This window comes from Leuresthes tenuis, unplaced genomic scaffold, assembly GCF_036924035.1.
Source record: "Leuresthes tenuis unplaced genomic scaffold, fLeuTen1.0.hap1 SCAF_21, whole genome shotgun sequence".
NCBI lineage: Eukaryota > Metazoa > Chordata > Actinopteri > Atheriniformes > Atherinopsidae > Leuresthes > Leuresthes tenuis.
In genome coordinates this window covers 16,347,113-16,363,550 of record NW_027325375.1, presented here as the reverse complement: position 1 = coordinate 16,363,550, position 16,438 = coordinate 16,347,113, and the positions used below count along the sequence as shown (strand labels likewise).

Genomic DNA, 16,438 nt, shown 5'->3' with positions numbered 1-16,438 from the left:
CATAAACTTTCAAAATGAGAAGAAAAGCCAGATGAAGAAACTTGTGAGTTGAGTGTTTAACCTTTAGTCTAAACAACAGGTCATTTGAAGGACTACTTTTAGCAAAGTCTGCAGGACTAATGAATCAGTGTGGGAAAGTGAGTCTAGGCTCACAATACATGTATTTTTAAGCTTTTCAGGCCTCGTTGGCGCAGTAGGCAGCGCGTCAGTCTCATAATCTGAAGGTCGTTATTTCAACCCTCACACGGGGCATTGATTTTGATTATAGGGTCAATAGCGCTTACCCTCAGTTACAGCTGGAAAGTTGCTGGCCACAAGTGCCTCCGGTTGCTCTCTGTGTTAGCTGCAGAAAGCCCACTGGGAAGGTCAATCACTCCAGAGTGTGGAAGGTGTCAAACACAAGTTATGGGGATTCGAACCATCTCTCCTTCAGAAAAATCTTGCAACTTACTGTCTAACATCATTTATGGAGATTCGAACAATCTCTTTATTGGAAAAGCGCTGCAGACTGACTGATGTGCAGTAAGCAGCATGTCAGGTTGTGAGCTCGAACCTCACACGGGGCAGATGTTTTGATGTGGTGTCCATAGCGCTTCCCCTCACTTACAGCTGGAAAGTTGGTGGGCACAAGTGGCTCTGATTGCTTTCTGTTGTATCTACAGAACGTCAACTTGGAAGCTCAATCACTCCAATCTGTGGAAGGTGTCAAATACAAGTTATGGGGATTCGAAACATCACTCTCTTAGAAAAACCTTCCAATCTCAAACACAAGTTATGGGGATTCAAACCATCTCTCTTGAAGAAAAGCCTTGCAATCTCACTTATTTACAGTCAATGTACAGCCAAAATTTGTCTCTGTGGTGGCTGCAGAAAGCCCATTCGGAAGGTCTATCACTCCAAACTGTGGAAGCTGTCAAATAAAAGTAAAGGGGATGCGAAACATCACTCTCTTAAAAAAGCCTTCCAATCTGGTGTCAAACACAAGTTATGGGGATTCAATCTAACTGATGTGCAGTAGGCATAATTTCAAGGTCGTGAGTTCGACCTTGCAATCTGGTTTCAAACACACAATTTGGGGGATTCGAACCATCTCTCTTTTAGAAAAGTGTTTTAACCTGACTGATGTACAGTAGGCAGCGTATCAGTGGCATCATCCCAAGGTCGTGAGTCGACCCTCACACGGGGCAGATGTTTTGATGGGGGCTCTATAGCACTTCACCTCAGTTACAGCTGTAAAGTTGGTGGGTACAAGTTGCTCTGGTTGCTCTCTGTTGTGGCTGCAGAAAGCCCACTCTGAAGCTCAATGACTCTCAACTGTGGAAGGTGTCAAATACAAGTTATTGGGATTCGAAAAACATCACTCCCTCAGAAAAGCCTTTCAACCTGGTGTCAAACACAATTTATGTGGATTCAAACCATCTCTCTTTAAGAAAAGCATTGCAATCTGACTGATGTGCAGTTGGCAGCGTTTCAGTGGCATAATTTCAAGGTCGTGAGCTCGACCCTCACACGGGGTAGATGTTTTGATGTGGTGTCTATCGCACCTCACCTCAGTCACAGCTTGAAAGTTGGTGGGCACAAGTGGCTCCGGTTGATTTCTGTTGTGGATGCAGAAAATCAACTTGGAAGCTCAATCACGCCTAAGTGTGGAAGGTGTCAAATACAAGTTATGGAGATTCAAAAAGATTTTCTCGTAGAAGAACCTTGTAATCTGGTGTCAAACACAATCAATGGGGATTCACGCCATCTCTCTTTAAGAAAAGCGTTGCAATCAGATCTTTGTCGTCTTTCAGTTTCTGCTCTCCTTATTATCCGCTGAAACTTGTCAAGTCAGACAACTTTTCCTTGGGTTTTGCCGTTACTGTCATAATAGAATACGCAGTGTGACAAAAGCACCTTTGCAGACTCTCCTTCTCTTGACATAGACTGACATGGGGCAAGTCAGTCAAGTTTATCCAACGTGAAACTACCTCTTTTGCAACTTTCCATAAACTTTCAAAATGAGAAGAAAAGCCAGATGAAGAAACTTGTGAGTTGAGTGTTTAACCTTTAGTCTAAACAACAGGTCATTTGAAGGACTACTTTTAGCAAAGTCTGCAGGACTAATGAATCAGTGTGGGAAAGTGAGTCTAGGCTCACAATACATGTATATTTAAGCTTTTCAGGCCTCATTGGCGCAGTAGGCAGAGCGTCAGTCTCATAATCTGAAGGTCGTGAGTTCAACCCTCACACGGGGCATTGATTTTGATTATAGGGTCAATAGCGCTTACCCTCAGTTACAGCTGGAAAGTTGCTGGCCACAAGTGCCTCCGGTTGCTCTCTGTGTTAGCTGCAGAAAGCCCACTGGGAAGGTCAATCACTCCAGAGTGTGGAAGGTGTTAAACACAAGTTATGGGGATTCGAACCATCTCTCCTTCAGAAAAATCTTGCAACTTACTGTCTAACATCATTTATGGAGATTCGAACAATCTCTTTATTGGAAAAGCGCTGCAGACTGACTGATGTGCAGTAAGCAGCATGTCAGGTTGTGAGCTCGAACCTCACACGGGGCAGATGTTTTGATGTGGTGTCCATAGCGCTTCCCCTCACTTACAGCTGGAAAGTTGGTGGGCACAAGTGGCTCTGATTGCTTTCTGTTGTATCTACAGAACGTCAACTTGGAAGCTCAATCACTCCAATCTGTGGAAGGTGTCAAATACAAGTTATGGGGATTCGAAACATCACTCTCTTAGAAAAACCTTCCAATCTCAAACACAAGTTATGGGGATTCAAACCATCTCTCTTGAAGAAAAGCCTTGCAATCTCACTTATTTACAGTCAATGTACAGCCAAAATTTGTCTCTGTGGTGGCTGCAGAAAGCCCATTCGGAAGGTCTATCACTCCAAACTGTGGAAGCTGTCAAATAAAAGTAAAGGGGATGCGAAACATCACTCTCTTAAAAAAGCCTTCCAATCTGGTGTCAAACACAAGTTATGGGGATTCAATCTAACTGATGTGCAGTAGGCATAATTTCAAGGTCGTGAGTTCGACCTTGCAATGTGGTGTCAAACACACATTTTGGGGATTCGAACCATCTCTCTTTTAGAAAAGTGTTTTAACCTGACTGATGTACAGTAGGCAGCGTATCAGTGGCATCATCCCAAGGTCGTGAGTCGACCCTCACACGGGGCAGATGTTTTGATGGGGGCTCTATAGCACTTCACCTCAGTTACAGCTGTAAAGTTGGTGGGTACAAGTTGCTCTGGTTGCTCTCTGTTGTGGCTGCAGAAAGCCCACTCTGAAGCTCAATGACTCTCAACTGTGGAAGGTGTCAAATACAAGTTATTGGGATTCGAAAAACATCACTCCCTCAGAAAAGCCTTTCAACCTTGTGTCAAACACAATTTATGTGGATTCAAACCATCTCTCTTTAAGAAAAGCATTGCAATCTGACTGATGTGCAGTTGGCAGCGTGTCAGTGGCATAATTTCAAGGTCGTGAGCTCGACCCTCACACGGGGTAGATGTTTTGATGTGGTGTCTATCGCACCTCACCTCAGTCACAGCTTGAAAGTTGGTGGGCACAAGTGGCTCCGGTTGATTTCTGTTGTGGATGCAGAAAATCAACTTGGAAGCTCAATCACGCCTAAGTGTGGAAGGTGTCAAATACAAGTTATGGAGATTCAAAAAGATATTCTCGTAGAAGAACCTTGTAATCTGGTGTCAAACACAATCAATGGGGATTCACGCCATCTCTCTTTAAGAAAAGCGTTGCAATCAGATCTTTGTCGTCTTTCAGTTTCTGCTCTCCTTATTATCCGCTGAAACTTGTCAAGTCAGACAACTTTTCCTTGGGTTTTGCCGTTACTGTCATAATAGAATACGCAGTGTGACAAAAGCACCTTTGCAGACTCTCCTTCTCTTGACATAGACTGACATGGGGCAAGTCAGTCAAGTTTATCCAACGTGAAACTACCTCTTTTGCAACTTTCCATAAACTTTCAAAATGAGAAGAAAAGCCAGATGAAGAAACTTGTGAGTTGAGTGTTTAACCTTTAGTCTAAACAACAGGTCATTTGAAGGACTACTTTTAGCAAAGTCTGCAGGACTAATGAATCAGTGTGGGAAAGTGAGTCTAGGCTCACAATACATGTATTTTTAAGCTTTTCAGGCCTCATTGGTGCAGTAGGCAGCGCGTCAGTCTCATAATCTGAAGGTCGTGAGTTCAACCCTCCCACGGGGCATTGATTTTGATTATAGGGTCAATAGCGCTTACCCTCAGTTACAGCTGGAAAGTTGCTGGCCACAAGTGCCTCCGGTTGCTCTCTGTGTTAGCTGCAGAAAGCCCACTGGGAAGGTCAATCACTCCAGAGTGTGGAAGGTGTCAAACACAAGTTATGGGGATTCGAACCATCTCTCCTTCAGAAAAATCTTGCAACTTACTGTCTAACATCATTTATGGAGATTCGAACAATCTCTTTATTGGAAAAGCGCTGCAGACTGACTGATGTGCAGTAAGCAGCATGTCAGGTTGTGAGCTCGAACCTCACACGGGGCAGATGTTTTGATGTGGTGTCCATAGCGCTTCCCCTCACTTACAGCTGGAAAGTTGGTGGGCACAAGTGGCTCTGATTGCTTTCTGTTGTATCTACAGAACGTCAACTTGGAAGCTCAATCACTCCAATCTGTGGAAGGTGTCAAATACAAGTTATGGGGATTCGAAACATCACTCTCTTAGAAAAACCTTCCAATCTCAAACACAAGTTATGGGGATTCAAACCATCTCTCTTGAAGAAAAGCCTTGCAATCTCACTTATTTACAGTCAATGTACAGCCAAAATTTGTCTCTGTGGTGGCTGCAGAAAGCCCATTCGGAAAGTCTATCACTCCAAACTGTGGAAGCTGTCAAATAAAAGTAAAGGGGATGCGAAACATCACTCTCTTAAAAAAGCCTTCCAATCTGGTGTCAAACACAAGTTATGGGGATTCAATCTAACTGATGTGCAGTAGGCATAATTTCAAGGTCGTGAGTTCGACCTTGCAATCTGGTGTCAAACACACATTTTGGGGATTCGAACCATCTCTCTTTTAGAAAAGTGTTTTAACCTGACTGATGTACAGTAGGCAGCGTATCAGTGGCATCATCCCAAGGTCGTGAGTCGACCCTCACACGGGGCAGATGTTTTGATGCGGGCTCTATAGCACTTCACCTCAGTTACAGCTGTAAAGTTGGTGGGTACAAGTTGCTCTGGTTGCTCTCTGTTGTGGCTGCAGAAAGCCCACTCTGAAGCTCAATGACTCTCAACTGTGGAAGGTGTCAAATACAAGTTATTGGGATTCGAAAAACATCACTCCCTCAGAAAAGCCTTTCAACCTTGTGTCAAACACAATTTATGTGGATTCAAACCATCTCTCTTTAAGAAAAGCATTGCAATCTGACTGATGTGCAGTTGGCAGCGTGTCAGGGGCATAATTTCAAGGTCGTGAGCTCGACCCTCACACGGGGTAGATGTTTTGATGTGGTGTCTATCGCACCTCACCTCAGTCACAGCTTGAAAGTTGGTGGGCACAAGTGGCTCCGGTTGATTTCTGTTGTGGATGCAGAAAATCAACTTGGAAGCTCAATCACGCCTAAGTGTGGAAGGTGTCAAATACAAGTTATGGAGATTCAAAAAGATATTCTCGTAGAAGAACCTTGTAATCTGGTGTCAAACACAATCAATGGGGATTCACGCCATCTCTCTTTAAGAAAAGCGTTGCAATCAGATCTTTGTCGTCTTTCAGTTTCTGCTCTCCTTATTATCCGCTGAAACTTGTCAAGTCAGACAACTTTTCCTTGGGTTTTGCCGTTACTGTCATAATAGAATACGCAGTGTGACAAAAGCACCTTTGCAGACTCTCCTTCTCTTGACATAGACTGACATGGGGCAAGTCAGTCAAGTTTATCCAACGTGAAACTACCTCTTTTGCAACTTTCCATAAACTTTCAAAATGAGAAGAAAAGCCAGATGAAGAAACTTGTGAGTTGAGTGTTTAACCTTTAGTCTAAACAACAGGTCATTTGAAGGACTACTTTTAGCAAAGTCTGCAGGACTAATGAATCAGTGTGGGAAAGTGAGTCTAGGCTCACAATACATGTATTTCCAAACTTTTCAGGCCTCGTTGGCGCAGTAGGCAGTGCGTCAGTCTCATAATCTGAAGGTCGTGATTTCAACCCTCACACGGGGTCTTGATTTTGATTATAGGGTCAATAGCGCTTACCCTCAGTTACAGCTGGAAAGTTGCTGGCCACAAGTGCCTCCGGTTGCTCTCTGTGTTAGCTGCAGAAAGCCCACTGGGAAGGTCAATCACTCCAGAGTGTGGAAGGTGTCAAACACAAGTTATGGGGATTCGAACCATCTCTCCTTCAGAAAAATCTTGCAACTTACTGTCTAACATCATTTATGGAGATTCGAACAATCTCTTTATTGGAAAAGCGCTGCAGACTGACTGATGTGCAGTAAGCAGCATGTCAGGTTGTGAGCTCGAACCTCACACGGGGCAGATGTTTTGATGTGGTGTCCAAAGCGCTTCCCCTCACTTACAGCTGGAAAGTTGGTGGGCACAAGTGGCTCTGATTGCTTTCTGTTGTATCTACAGAACGTCAACTTGGAAGCTCAACCACTCCAATCTGTGGAAGGTGTCAAATACAAGTTATGTGGATTCGAAACATCACTCTCTTAGAAAAACCTTCCAATCTCAAACACAAGTTATGGGGATTCAAACCATCTCTCTTGAAGAAAAGCCTTGCAATCTCACTTATTTACAGTCTATGTACAGCCAAAATTTGTCTCTGTGGTGGCTGCAGAAAGCCCATTCGGAAGGTCTATCACTCCAAACTGTGGAAGCTGTCAAATAAAAGTGAAGGGGATGTGAAACATCACTCTCTTAAAAAAGCCTTCCAATCTGGTGTCAAACACAAGTTATGGGGATTCAATCTAACTGATGTGCAGTAGGCATAATCTCAAGGTCGTGAGTTCGACCTTGCAATCTGGTGTCAAACACACATTTTGGGGATTCGAACCATCTCTCTTTTAGAAAAGTGTTTTAACCTGACTGATGTGCAGTATGTGGCGTATCAGTGGCATCATCTCAAGGTCGTGAGTTCGACCCTCACACGGGGCAGATGTTTTGATGCGGGCTCTATAGCACTTCACCTCAGTTACAGCTGTAAAGTTGGTGGGTACAAGTTGCTCTGGTTGCTCTCTGTTGTGGCTGCAGAAAGCCCACTCTGAAGCTCAATGACTCTCAACTGTGGAAGGTGTCAAATACAAGTTATTGGGATTCGAAAAACATCACTCCCTCAGAAAAGCCTTTCAACCTTGTGTCAAACACAATTTATGTGGATTCAAACCATCTCTCTTTAAGAAAAGCATTGCAATCTGACTGATGTGCAGTTGGCAGCGTGTCAGGGGCATAATTTCAAGGTCGTGAGCTCGACCCTCACACGGGGTAGATGTTTTGATGTGGTGTCTATCGCACCTCACCTCAGTCACAGCTTGAAAGTTGGTGGGCACAAGTGGCTCCGGTTGATTTCTGTTGTGGATGCAGAAAATCAACTTGGAAGCTCAATCACGCCTAAGTGTGGAAGGTGTCAAATACAAGTTATGGAGATTCAAAAAGATATTCTCGTAGAAGAACCTTGTAATCTGGTGTCAAACACAATCAATGGGGATTCACGCCATCTCTCTTTAAGAAAAGCGTTGCAATCAGATCTTTGTCGTCTTTCAGTTTCTGCTCTCCTTATTATCCGCTGAAACTTGTCAAGTCAGACAACTTTTCCTTGGGTTTTGCCGTTACTGTCATAATAGAATACGCAGTGTGACAAAAGCACCTTTGCAGACTCTCCTTCTCTTGACATAGACTGACATGGGGCAAGTCAGTCAAGTTTATCCAACGTGAAACTACCTCTTTTGCAACTTTCCATAAACTTTCAAAATGAGAAGAAAAGCCAGATGAAGAAACTTGTGAGTTGAGTGTTTAACCTTTAGTCTAAACAACAGGTCATTTGAAGGACTACTTTTAGCAAAGTCTGCAGGACTAATGAATCAGTGTGGGAAAGTGAGTCTAGGCTCACAATACATGTATTTTTAAGCTTTTCAGGCCTCGTTGGCGCAGTAGGCAGCGCGTCAGTCTCATAATCTGAAGGTCGTGATTTCAACCCTCACACGGGGCATTGATTTTGATTATAGGGTCAATAGCGCTTACCCTCAGTTACAGCTGGAAAGTTGCTGGCCACAAGTGCCTCCGGTTGCTCTCTGTGTTAGCTGCAGAAAGCCCACTGGGAAGGTCAATCACTCCAGAGTGTGGAAGGTGTCAAACACAAGTTATGGGGATTCGAACCATCTCTCCTTCAGAAAAATCTTGCAACTTACTGTCTAACATCATTTATGGAGATTCGAACAATCTCTTTATTGGAAAAGCGCTGCAGACTGACTGATGTGCAGTAAGCAGCATGTCAGGTTGTGAGCTCGAACCTCACACGGGGCAGATGTTTTGATGTGGTGTCCATAGCGCTTCCCCTCACTTACAGCTGGAAAGTTGGTGGGCACAAGTGGCTCTGATTGCTTTCTGTTGTATCTACAGAACGTCAACTTGGAAGCTCAATCACTCCAATCTGTGGAAGGTGTCAAATACAAGTTATGGGGATTCGAAACATCACTCTCTTAGAAAAACCTTCCAATCTCAAACACAAGTTATGGGGATTCAAACCATCTCTCTTGAAGAAAAGCCTTGCAATCTCACTTATTTACAGTCAATGTACAGCCAAAATTTGTCTCTGTGGTGGCTGCAGAAAGCCCATTCGGAAGGTCTATCACTCCAAACTGTGGAAGCTGTCAAATAAAAGTAAAGGGGATGCGAAACATCACTCTCTTAAAAAAGCCTTCCAATCTGGTGTCAAACACAAGTTATGGGGATTCAATCTAACTGATGTGCAGTAGGCATAATTTCAAGGTCGTGAGTTCGACCTTGCAATCTGGTGTCAAACACACATTTTGGGGATTCGAACCATCTCTCTTTTAGAAAAGTGTTTTAACCTGACTGATGTACAGTAGGCAGCGTATCAGTGGCATCATCCCAAGGTCGTGAGTCGACCCTCACACGGGGCAGATGTTTTGATGGGGGCTCTATAGCACTTCACCTCAGTTACAGCTGTAAAGTTGGTGGGTACAAGTTGCTCTGGTTGCTCTCTGTTGTGGCTGCAGAAAGCCCACTCTGAAGCTCAATGACTCTCAACTGTGGAAGGTGTCAAATACAAGTTATTGGGATTCGAAAAACATCACTCCCTCAGAAAAGCCTTTCAACCTTGTGTCAAACACAATTTATGTGGATTCAAACCATCTCTCTTTAAGAAAAGCATTGCAATCTGACTGATGTGCAGTTGGCAGCGTGTCAGGGGCATAATTTCAAGGTCGTGAGCTCGACCCTCACACGGGGTAGATGTTTTGATGTGGTGTCTATCGCACCTCACCTCAGTCACAGCTTGAAAGTTGGTGGGCACAAGTGGCTCCGGTTGATTTCTGTTGTGGATGCAGAAAATCAACTTGGAAGCTCAATCACGCCTAAGTGTGGAAGGTGTCAAATACAAGTTATGGAGATTCAAAAAGATATTCTCGTAGAAGAACCTTGTAATCTGGTGTCAAACACAATCAATGGGGATTCACGCCATCTCTCTTTAAGAAAAGCGTTGCAATCAGATCTTTGTCGTCTTTCAGTTTCTGCTCTCCTTATTATCCGCTGAAACTTGTCAAGTCAGACAACTTTTCCTTGGGTTTTGCCGTTACTGTCATAATAGAATACGCAGTGTGACAAAAGCACCTTTGCAGACTCTCCTTCTCTTGACATAGACTGACATGGGGCAAGTCAGTCAAGTTTATCCAACGTGAAACTACCTCTTTTGCAACTTTCCATAAACTTTCAAAATGAGAAGAAAAGCCAGATGAAGAAACTTGTGAGTTGAGTGTTTAACCTTTAGTCTAAACAACAGGTCATTTGAAGGACTACTTTTAGCAAAGTCTGCAGGACTAATGAATCAGTGTGGGAAAGTGAGTCTAGGCTCACAATACATGTATTTCCAAACTTTTCAGGCCTCGTTGGCGCAGTAGGCAGTGCGTCAGTCTCATAATCTGAAGGTCGTGATTTCAACCCTCACACGGGGTCTTGATTTTGATTATAGGGTCAATAGCGCTTACCCTCAGTTACAGCTGGAAAGTTGCTGGCCACAAGTGCCTCCGGTTGCTCTCTGTGTTAGCTGCAGAAAGCCCACTGGGAAGGTCAATCACTCCAGAGTGTGGAAGGTGTCAAACACAAGTTATGGGGATTCGAACCATCTCTCCTTCAGAAAAATCTTGCAACTTACTGTCTAACATCATTTATGGAGATTCGAACAATCTCTTTATTGGAAAAGCGCTGCAGACTGACTGATGTGCAGTAAGCAGCATGTCAGGTTGTGAGCTCGAACCTCACACGGGGCAGATGTTTTGATGTGGTGTCCAAAGCGCTTCCCCTCACTTACAGCTGGAAAGTTGGTGGGCACAAGTGGCTCTGATTGCTTTCTGTTGTATCTACAGAACGTCAACTTGGAAGCTCAACCACTCCAATCTGTGGAAGGTGTCAAATACAAGTTATGTGGATTCGAAACATCACTCTCTTAGAAAAACCTTCCAATCTCAAACACAAGTTATGGGGATTCAAACCATCTCTCTTGAAGAAAAGCCTTGCAATCTCACTTATTTACAGTCTATGTACAGCCAAAATTTGTCTCTGTGGTGGCTGCAGAAAGCCCATTCGGAAGGTCTATCACTCCAAACTGTGGAAGCTGTCAAATAAAAGTGAAGGGGATGCGAAACATCACTCTCTTAAAAAAGCCTTCCAATCTGGTGTCAAGCACAAGTTATGGGGATTCAATCTAACTGATGTGCAGTCGGCATAATCTCAAGGTCGTGAGTTCGACCTTGCAATCTGGTGTCAAACACACATTTTGGGGATTCGAACCATCTCTCTTTTAGAAAAGTGTTTTAACCTGACTGATGTGCAGTAGGCAGCGTATCAGTGGCATCATCCCAAGGTCGAGAGTTCGACCCTCACACGGGGCAGATGTTTTGATGGGGGCTCTATAGCACTTCACCTCAGTTACAGCTGTAAAGTTGGTGGGTACAAGTTGCTCTGGTTGCTCTCTGTTGTGGCTGCAGAAAGCCCACTCTGAAGCTCAATGACTCTCAACTGTGGAAGGTGTCAAATACAAGTTATTGGGATTCGAAAAACATCACTCCCTCAGAAAAGCCTTTCAACCTTGTGTCAAACACAATTTATGTGGATTCAAACCATCTCTCTTTAAGAAAAGCATTGCAATCTGACTGATGTGCAGTTGGCAGCGTGTCAGGGGCATAATTTCAAGGTCGTGAGCTCGACCCTCACACGGGGTAGATGTTTTGATGTGGTGTCTATCGCACCTCACCTCAGTCACAGCTTGAAAGTTGGTGGGCACAAGTGGCTCCGGTTGATTTCTGTTGTGGATGCAGAAAATCAACTTGGAAGCTCAATCACGCCTAAGTGTGGAAGGTGTCAAATACAAGTTATGGAGATTCAAAAAGATATTCTCGTAGAAGAACCTTGTAATCTGGTGTCAAACACAATCAATGGGGATTCACGCCATCTCTCTTTAAGAAAAGCGTTGCAATCAGATCTTTGTCGTCTTTCAGTTTCTGCTCTCCTTATTATCCGCTGAAACTTGTCAAGTCAGACAACTTTTCCTTGGGTTTTGCCGTTACTGTCATAATAGAATACGCAGTGTGACAAAAGCACCTTTGCAGACTCTCCTTCTCTTGACATAGACTGACATGGGGCAAGTCAGTCAAGTTTATCCAACGTGAAACTACCTCTTTTGCAACTTTCCATAAACTTTCAAAATGAGAAGAAAAGCCAGATGAAGAAACTTGTGAGTTGAGTGTTTAACCTTTAGTCTAAACAACAGGTCATTTGAAGGACTACTTTTAGCAAAGTCTGCAGGACTAATGAATCAGTGTGGGAAAGTGAGTCTAGGCTCACAATACATGTATTTTTAAGCTTTTCAGGCCTCGTTGGCGCAGTAGGCAGCGCGTCAGTCTCATAATCTGAAGGTCGTGATTTCAACCCTCACACGGGGCATTGATTTTGATTATAGGGTCAATAGCGCTTACCCTCAGTTACAGCTGGAAAGTTGCTGGCCACAAGTGCCTCCGGTTGCTCTCTGTGTTAGCTGCAGAAAGCCCACTGGGAAGGTCAATCACTCCAGAGTGTGGAAGGTGTCAAACACAAGTTATGGGGATTCGAACCATCTCTCCTTCAGAAAAATCTTGCAACTTACTGTCTAACATCATTTATGGAGATTCGAACAATCTCTTTATTGGAAAAGCGCTGCAGACTGACTGATGTGCAGTAAGCAGCATGTCAGGTTGTGAGCTCGAACCTCACACGGGGCAGATGTTTTGATGTGGTGTCCATAGCGCTTCCCCTCACTTACAGCTGGAAAGTTGGTGGGCACAAGTGGCTCTGATTGCTTTCTGTTGTATCTACAGAACGTCAACTTGGAAGCTCAATCACTCCAATCTGTGGAAGGTGTCAAATACAAGTTATGGGGATTCGAAACATCACTCTCTTAGAAAAACCTTCCAATCTCAAACACAAGTTATGGGGATTCAAACCATCTCTCTTGAAGAAAAGCCTTGCAATCTCACTTATTTACAGTCAATGTACAGCCAAAATTTGTCTCTGTGGTGGCTGCAGAAAGCCCATTCGGAAGGTCTATCACTCCAAACTGTGGAAGCTGTCAAATAAAAGTAAAGGGGATGCGAAACATCACTCTCTTAAAAAAGCCTTCCAATCTGGTGTCAAACACAAGTTATGGGGATTCAATCTAACTGATGTGCAGTAGGCATAATTTCAAGGTCGTGAGTTCGACCTTGCAATCTGGTGTCAAACACACATTTTGGGGATTCGAACCATCTCTCTTTTAGAAAAGTATTTTAACCTGACTGATGTACAGTAGGCAGCGTATCAGTGGCATCATCCCAAGGTCGTGAGTCGACCCTCACACGGGGCAGATGTTTTGATGGGGGCTCTATAGCACTTCACCTCAGTTACAGCTGTAAAGTTGGTGGGTACAAGTTGCTCTGGTTGCTCTCTGTTGTGGCTGCAGAAAGCCCACTCTGAAGCTCAATGACTCTCAACTGTGGAAGGTGTCAAATACAAGTTATTGGGATTCGAAAAACATCACTCCCTCAGAAAAGCCTTTCAACCTTGTGTCAAACACAATTTATGTGGATTCAAACCATCTCTCTTTAAGAAAAGCATTGCAATCTGACTGATGTGCAGTTGGCAGCGTGTCAGGGGCATAATTTCAAGGTCGCGAGCTCGACCCTCACACGGGGTAGATGTTTTGATGTGGTGTCTATCGCACCTCACCTCAGTCACAGCTTGAAAGTTGGTGGGCACAAGTGGCTCCGGTTGATTTCTGTTGTGGATGCAGAAAATCAACTTGGAAGCTCAATCACGCCTAAGTGTGGAAGGTGTCAAATACAAGTTATGGAGATTCAAAAAGATATTCTCGTAGAAGAACCTTGTAATCTGGTGTCAAACACAATCAATGGGGATTCACGCCATCTCTCTTTAAGAAAAGCGTTGCAATCAGATCTTTGTCGTCTTTCAGTTTCTGCTCTCCTTATTATCCGCTGAAACTTGTCAAGTCAGACAACTTTTCCTTGGGTTTTGCCGTTACTGTCATAATAGAATACGCAGTGTGACAAAAGCACCTTTGCAGACTCTCCTTCTCTTGACATAGACTGACATGGGGCAAGTCAGTCAAGTTTATCCAACGTGAAACTACCTCTTTTGCAACTTTCCATAAACTTTCAAAATGAGAAGAAAAGCCAGATGAAGAAACTTGTGAGTTGAGTGTTTAACCTTTAGTCTAAACAACAGGTCATTTGAAGGACTACTTTTAGCAAAGTCTGCAGGACTAATGAATCAGTGTGGGAAAGTCAGTCTAGGCTCACAATACATGTATATTTAAGCTTTTCAGGCCTCGTTGGCGCAGTAGGCAGCGCGTCAGTCTCATAATCTGAAGGTCGTGAGTTCAACCCTCACACGGGGCATTGATTTTGATTATAGGGTCAATAGCGCTTACCCTCAGTTACAGCTGGAAAGTTGCTGGCCACAAGTGCCTCCGGTTGCTCTCTGTGTTAGCTGCAGAAAGCCCACTGGGAAAGTCAATCACTCCAGAGTGTGGAAGGTGTCAAACACAAGTTATGGGGATTCGAACCATCTCTCCTTCAGAAAAATCTTGCAACTTACTGTCTAACATCATTTATGGAGATTCGAACAATCTCTTTATTGGAAAAGCGCTGCAGACTGACTGATGTGCAGTAAGCAGCATGTCAGGTTGTGAGCTCGAACCTCACACGGGGCAGATGTTTTGATGTGGTGTCCATAGCGCTTCCCCTCACTTACAGCTGGAAAGTTGGTGGGCACAAGTGGCTCTGATTGCTTTCTGTTGTATCTACAGAACGTCAACTTGGAAGCTCAATCACTCCAATCTGTGGAAGGTGTCAAATACAAGTTATGGGGATTCGAAACATCACTCTCTTAGAAAAACCTTCCAATCTCAAACACAAGTTATGGGGATTCAAACCATCTCTCTTGAAGAAAAGCCTTGCAATCTCACTTATTTACAGTCAATGTACAGCCAAAATTTGTCTCTGTGGTGGCTGCAGAAAGCCCATTCGGAAGGTCTATCACTCCAAACTGTGGAAGCTGTCAAATAAAAGTAAAGGGGATGCGAAACATCACTCTCTTAAAAAAGCCTTCCAATCTGGTGTCAAACACAAGTTATGGGGATTCAATCTAACTGATGTGCAGTAGGCATAATTTCAAGGTCGTGAGTTCGACCTTGCAATCTGGTGTCAAACACACATTTTGGGGATTCGAACCATCTCTCTTTTAGAAAAGTGTTTTAACCTGACTGATGTACAGTAGGCAGCGTATCAGTGGCATCATCCCAAGGTCGTGAGTCGACCCTCACACGGGGCAGATGTTTTGATGGGGGCTCTATAGCACTTCACCTCAGTTACAGCTGTAAAGTTGGTGGGTACAAGTTGCTCTGGTTGCTCTCTGTTGTGGCTGCAGAAAGCCCACTCTGAAGCTCAATGACTCTCAACTGTGGAAGGTGTCAAATACAAGTTATTGGGATTCGAAAAACATCACTCCCTCAGAAAAGCCTTTCAACCTTGTGTCAAACACAATTTATGTGGATTCAAACCATCTCTCTTTAAGAAAAGCATTGCAATCTGACTGATGTGCAGTTGGCAGCGTGTCAGGGGCATAATTTCAAGGTCGCGAGCTCGACCCTCACACGGGGTAGATGTTTTGATGTGGTGTCTATCGCACCTCACCTCAGTCACAGCTTGAAAGTTGGTGGGCACAAGTGGCTCCGGTTGATTTCTGTTGTGGATGCAGAAAATCAACTTGGAAGCTCAATCACGCCTAAGTGTGGAAGGTGTCAAATACAAGTTATGGAGATTCAAAAAGATATTCTCGTAGAAGAACCTTGTAATCTGGTGTCAAACACAATCAATGGGGATTCACGCCATCTCTCTTTAAGAAAAGCGTTGCAATCAGATCTTTGTCGTCTTTCAGTTTCTGCTCTCCTTATTATCCGCTGAAACTTGTCAAGTCAGACAACTTTTCCTTGGGTTTTGCCGTTACTGTCATAATAGAATACGCAGTGTGACAAAAGCACCTTTGCAGACTCTCCTTCTCTTGACATAGACTGACATGGGGCAAGTCAGTCAAGTTTATCCAACGTGAAACTACCTCTTTTGCAACTTTCCATAAACTTTCAAAATGAGAAGAAAAGCCAGATGAAGAAACTTGTGAGTTGAGTGTTTAACCTTTAGTCTAAACAACAGGTCATTTGAAGGACTACTTTTAGCAAAGTCTGCAGGACTAATGAATCAGTGTGGGAAAGTGAGTCTAGGCTCACAATACATGTATATTTAAGCTTTTCAGGCCTCGTTGGCGCAGTAGGCAGTGCGTCAGTCTCATAATCTGAAGGTCGTGATTTCAACCCTCACACGGGGCCTTGATTTTGATTATAGGGTCAATAGCGCTTACCCTCAGTTACAGCTGGAAAGTTGCTGGCCACAAGTGCCTCCGGTTGCTCTCTGTGTTAGCTGCAGAAAGCCCACTGGGAAGGTCAATCACTCCAGAGTGTGGAAGGTGTCAAACACAAGTTATGGGGATTCGAACCATCTCTCCTTCAGAAAAATCTTGCAACTTACTGTCTAACATCATTTATGGAGATTCGAACAATCTCTTTATTGGAAAAGCGCTGCAGACTGACTGATGTGCAGTAAGCAGCATGTCAGGTTGTGAGCTCGAACCT

General features: G+C 43.9%; 5 non-coding genes across 5 annotated transcripts; all 5 read left to right on the top strand.

Annotated features, from left to right (window-relative positions):
* The first annotated feature begins 179 nt into the window (after positions 1-179).
* trnam-cau (transfer RNA methionine (anticodon CAU)) lies at positions 180-252 on the top strand. Its single transcript has one exon. It is a non-coding gene; the product is annotated as a tRNA-Met (tRNA).
* A 1,913-nt stretch (positions 253-2,165) lies between these two features.
* Positions 2,166-2,238, top strand: trnam-cau (transfer RNA methionine (anticodon CAU)). The gene has a single exon. It is a non-coding gene; the product is annotated as a tRNA-Met (tRNA).
* A 5,883-nt stretch (positions 2,239-8,121) lies between these two features.
* On the top strand, positions 8,122-8,194 carry trnam-cau (transfer RNA methionine (anticodon CAU)). Its single transcript has one exon. It is a non-coding gene; the product is annotated as a tRNA-Met (tRNA).
* Positions 8,195-12,092: 3,898 nt separating this feature from the next.
* On the top strand, positions 12,093-12,165 carry trnam-cau (transfer RNA methionine (anticodon CAU)). The gene has a single exon. It is a non-coding gene; the product is annotated as a tRNA-Met (tRNA).
* Positions 12,166-14,077: 1,912 nt separating this feature from the next.
* trnam-cau (transfer RNA methionine (anticodon CAU)) lies at positions 14,078-14,150 on the top strand. Its single transcript has one exon. It is a non-coding gene; the product is annotated as a tRNA-Met (tRNA).
* The last annotated feature ends 2,288 nt before the right edge of the window (positions 14,151-16,438 follow it).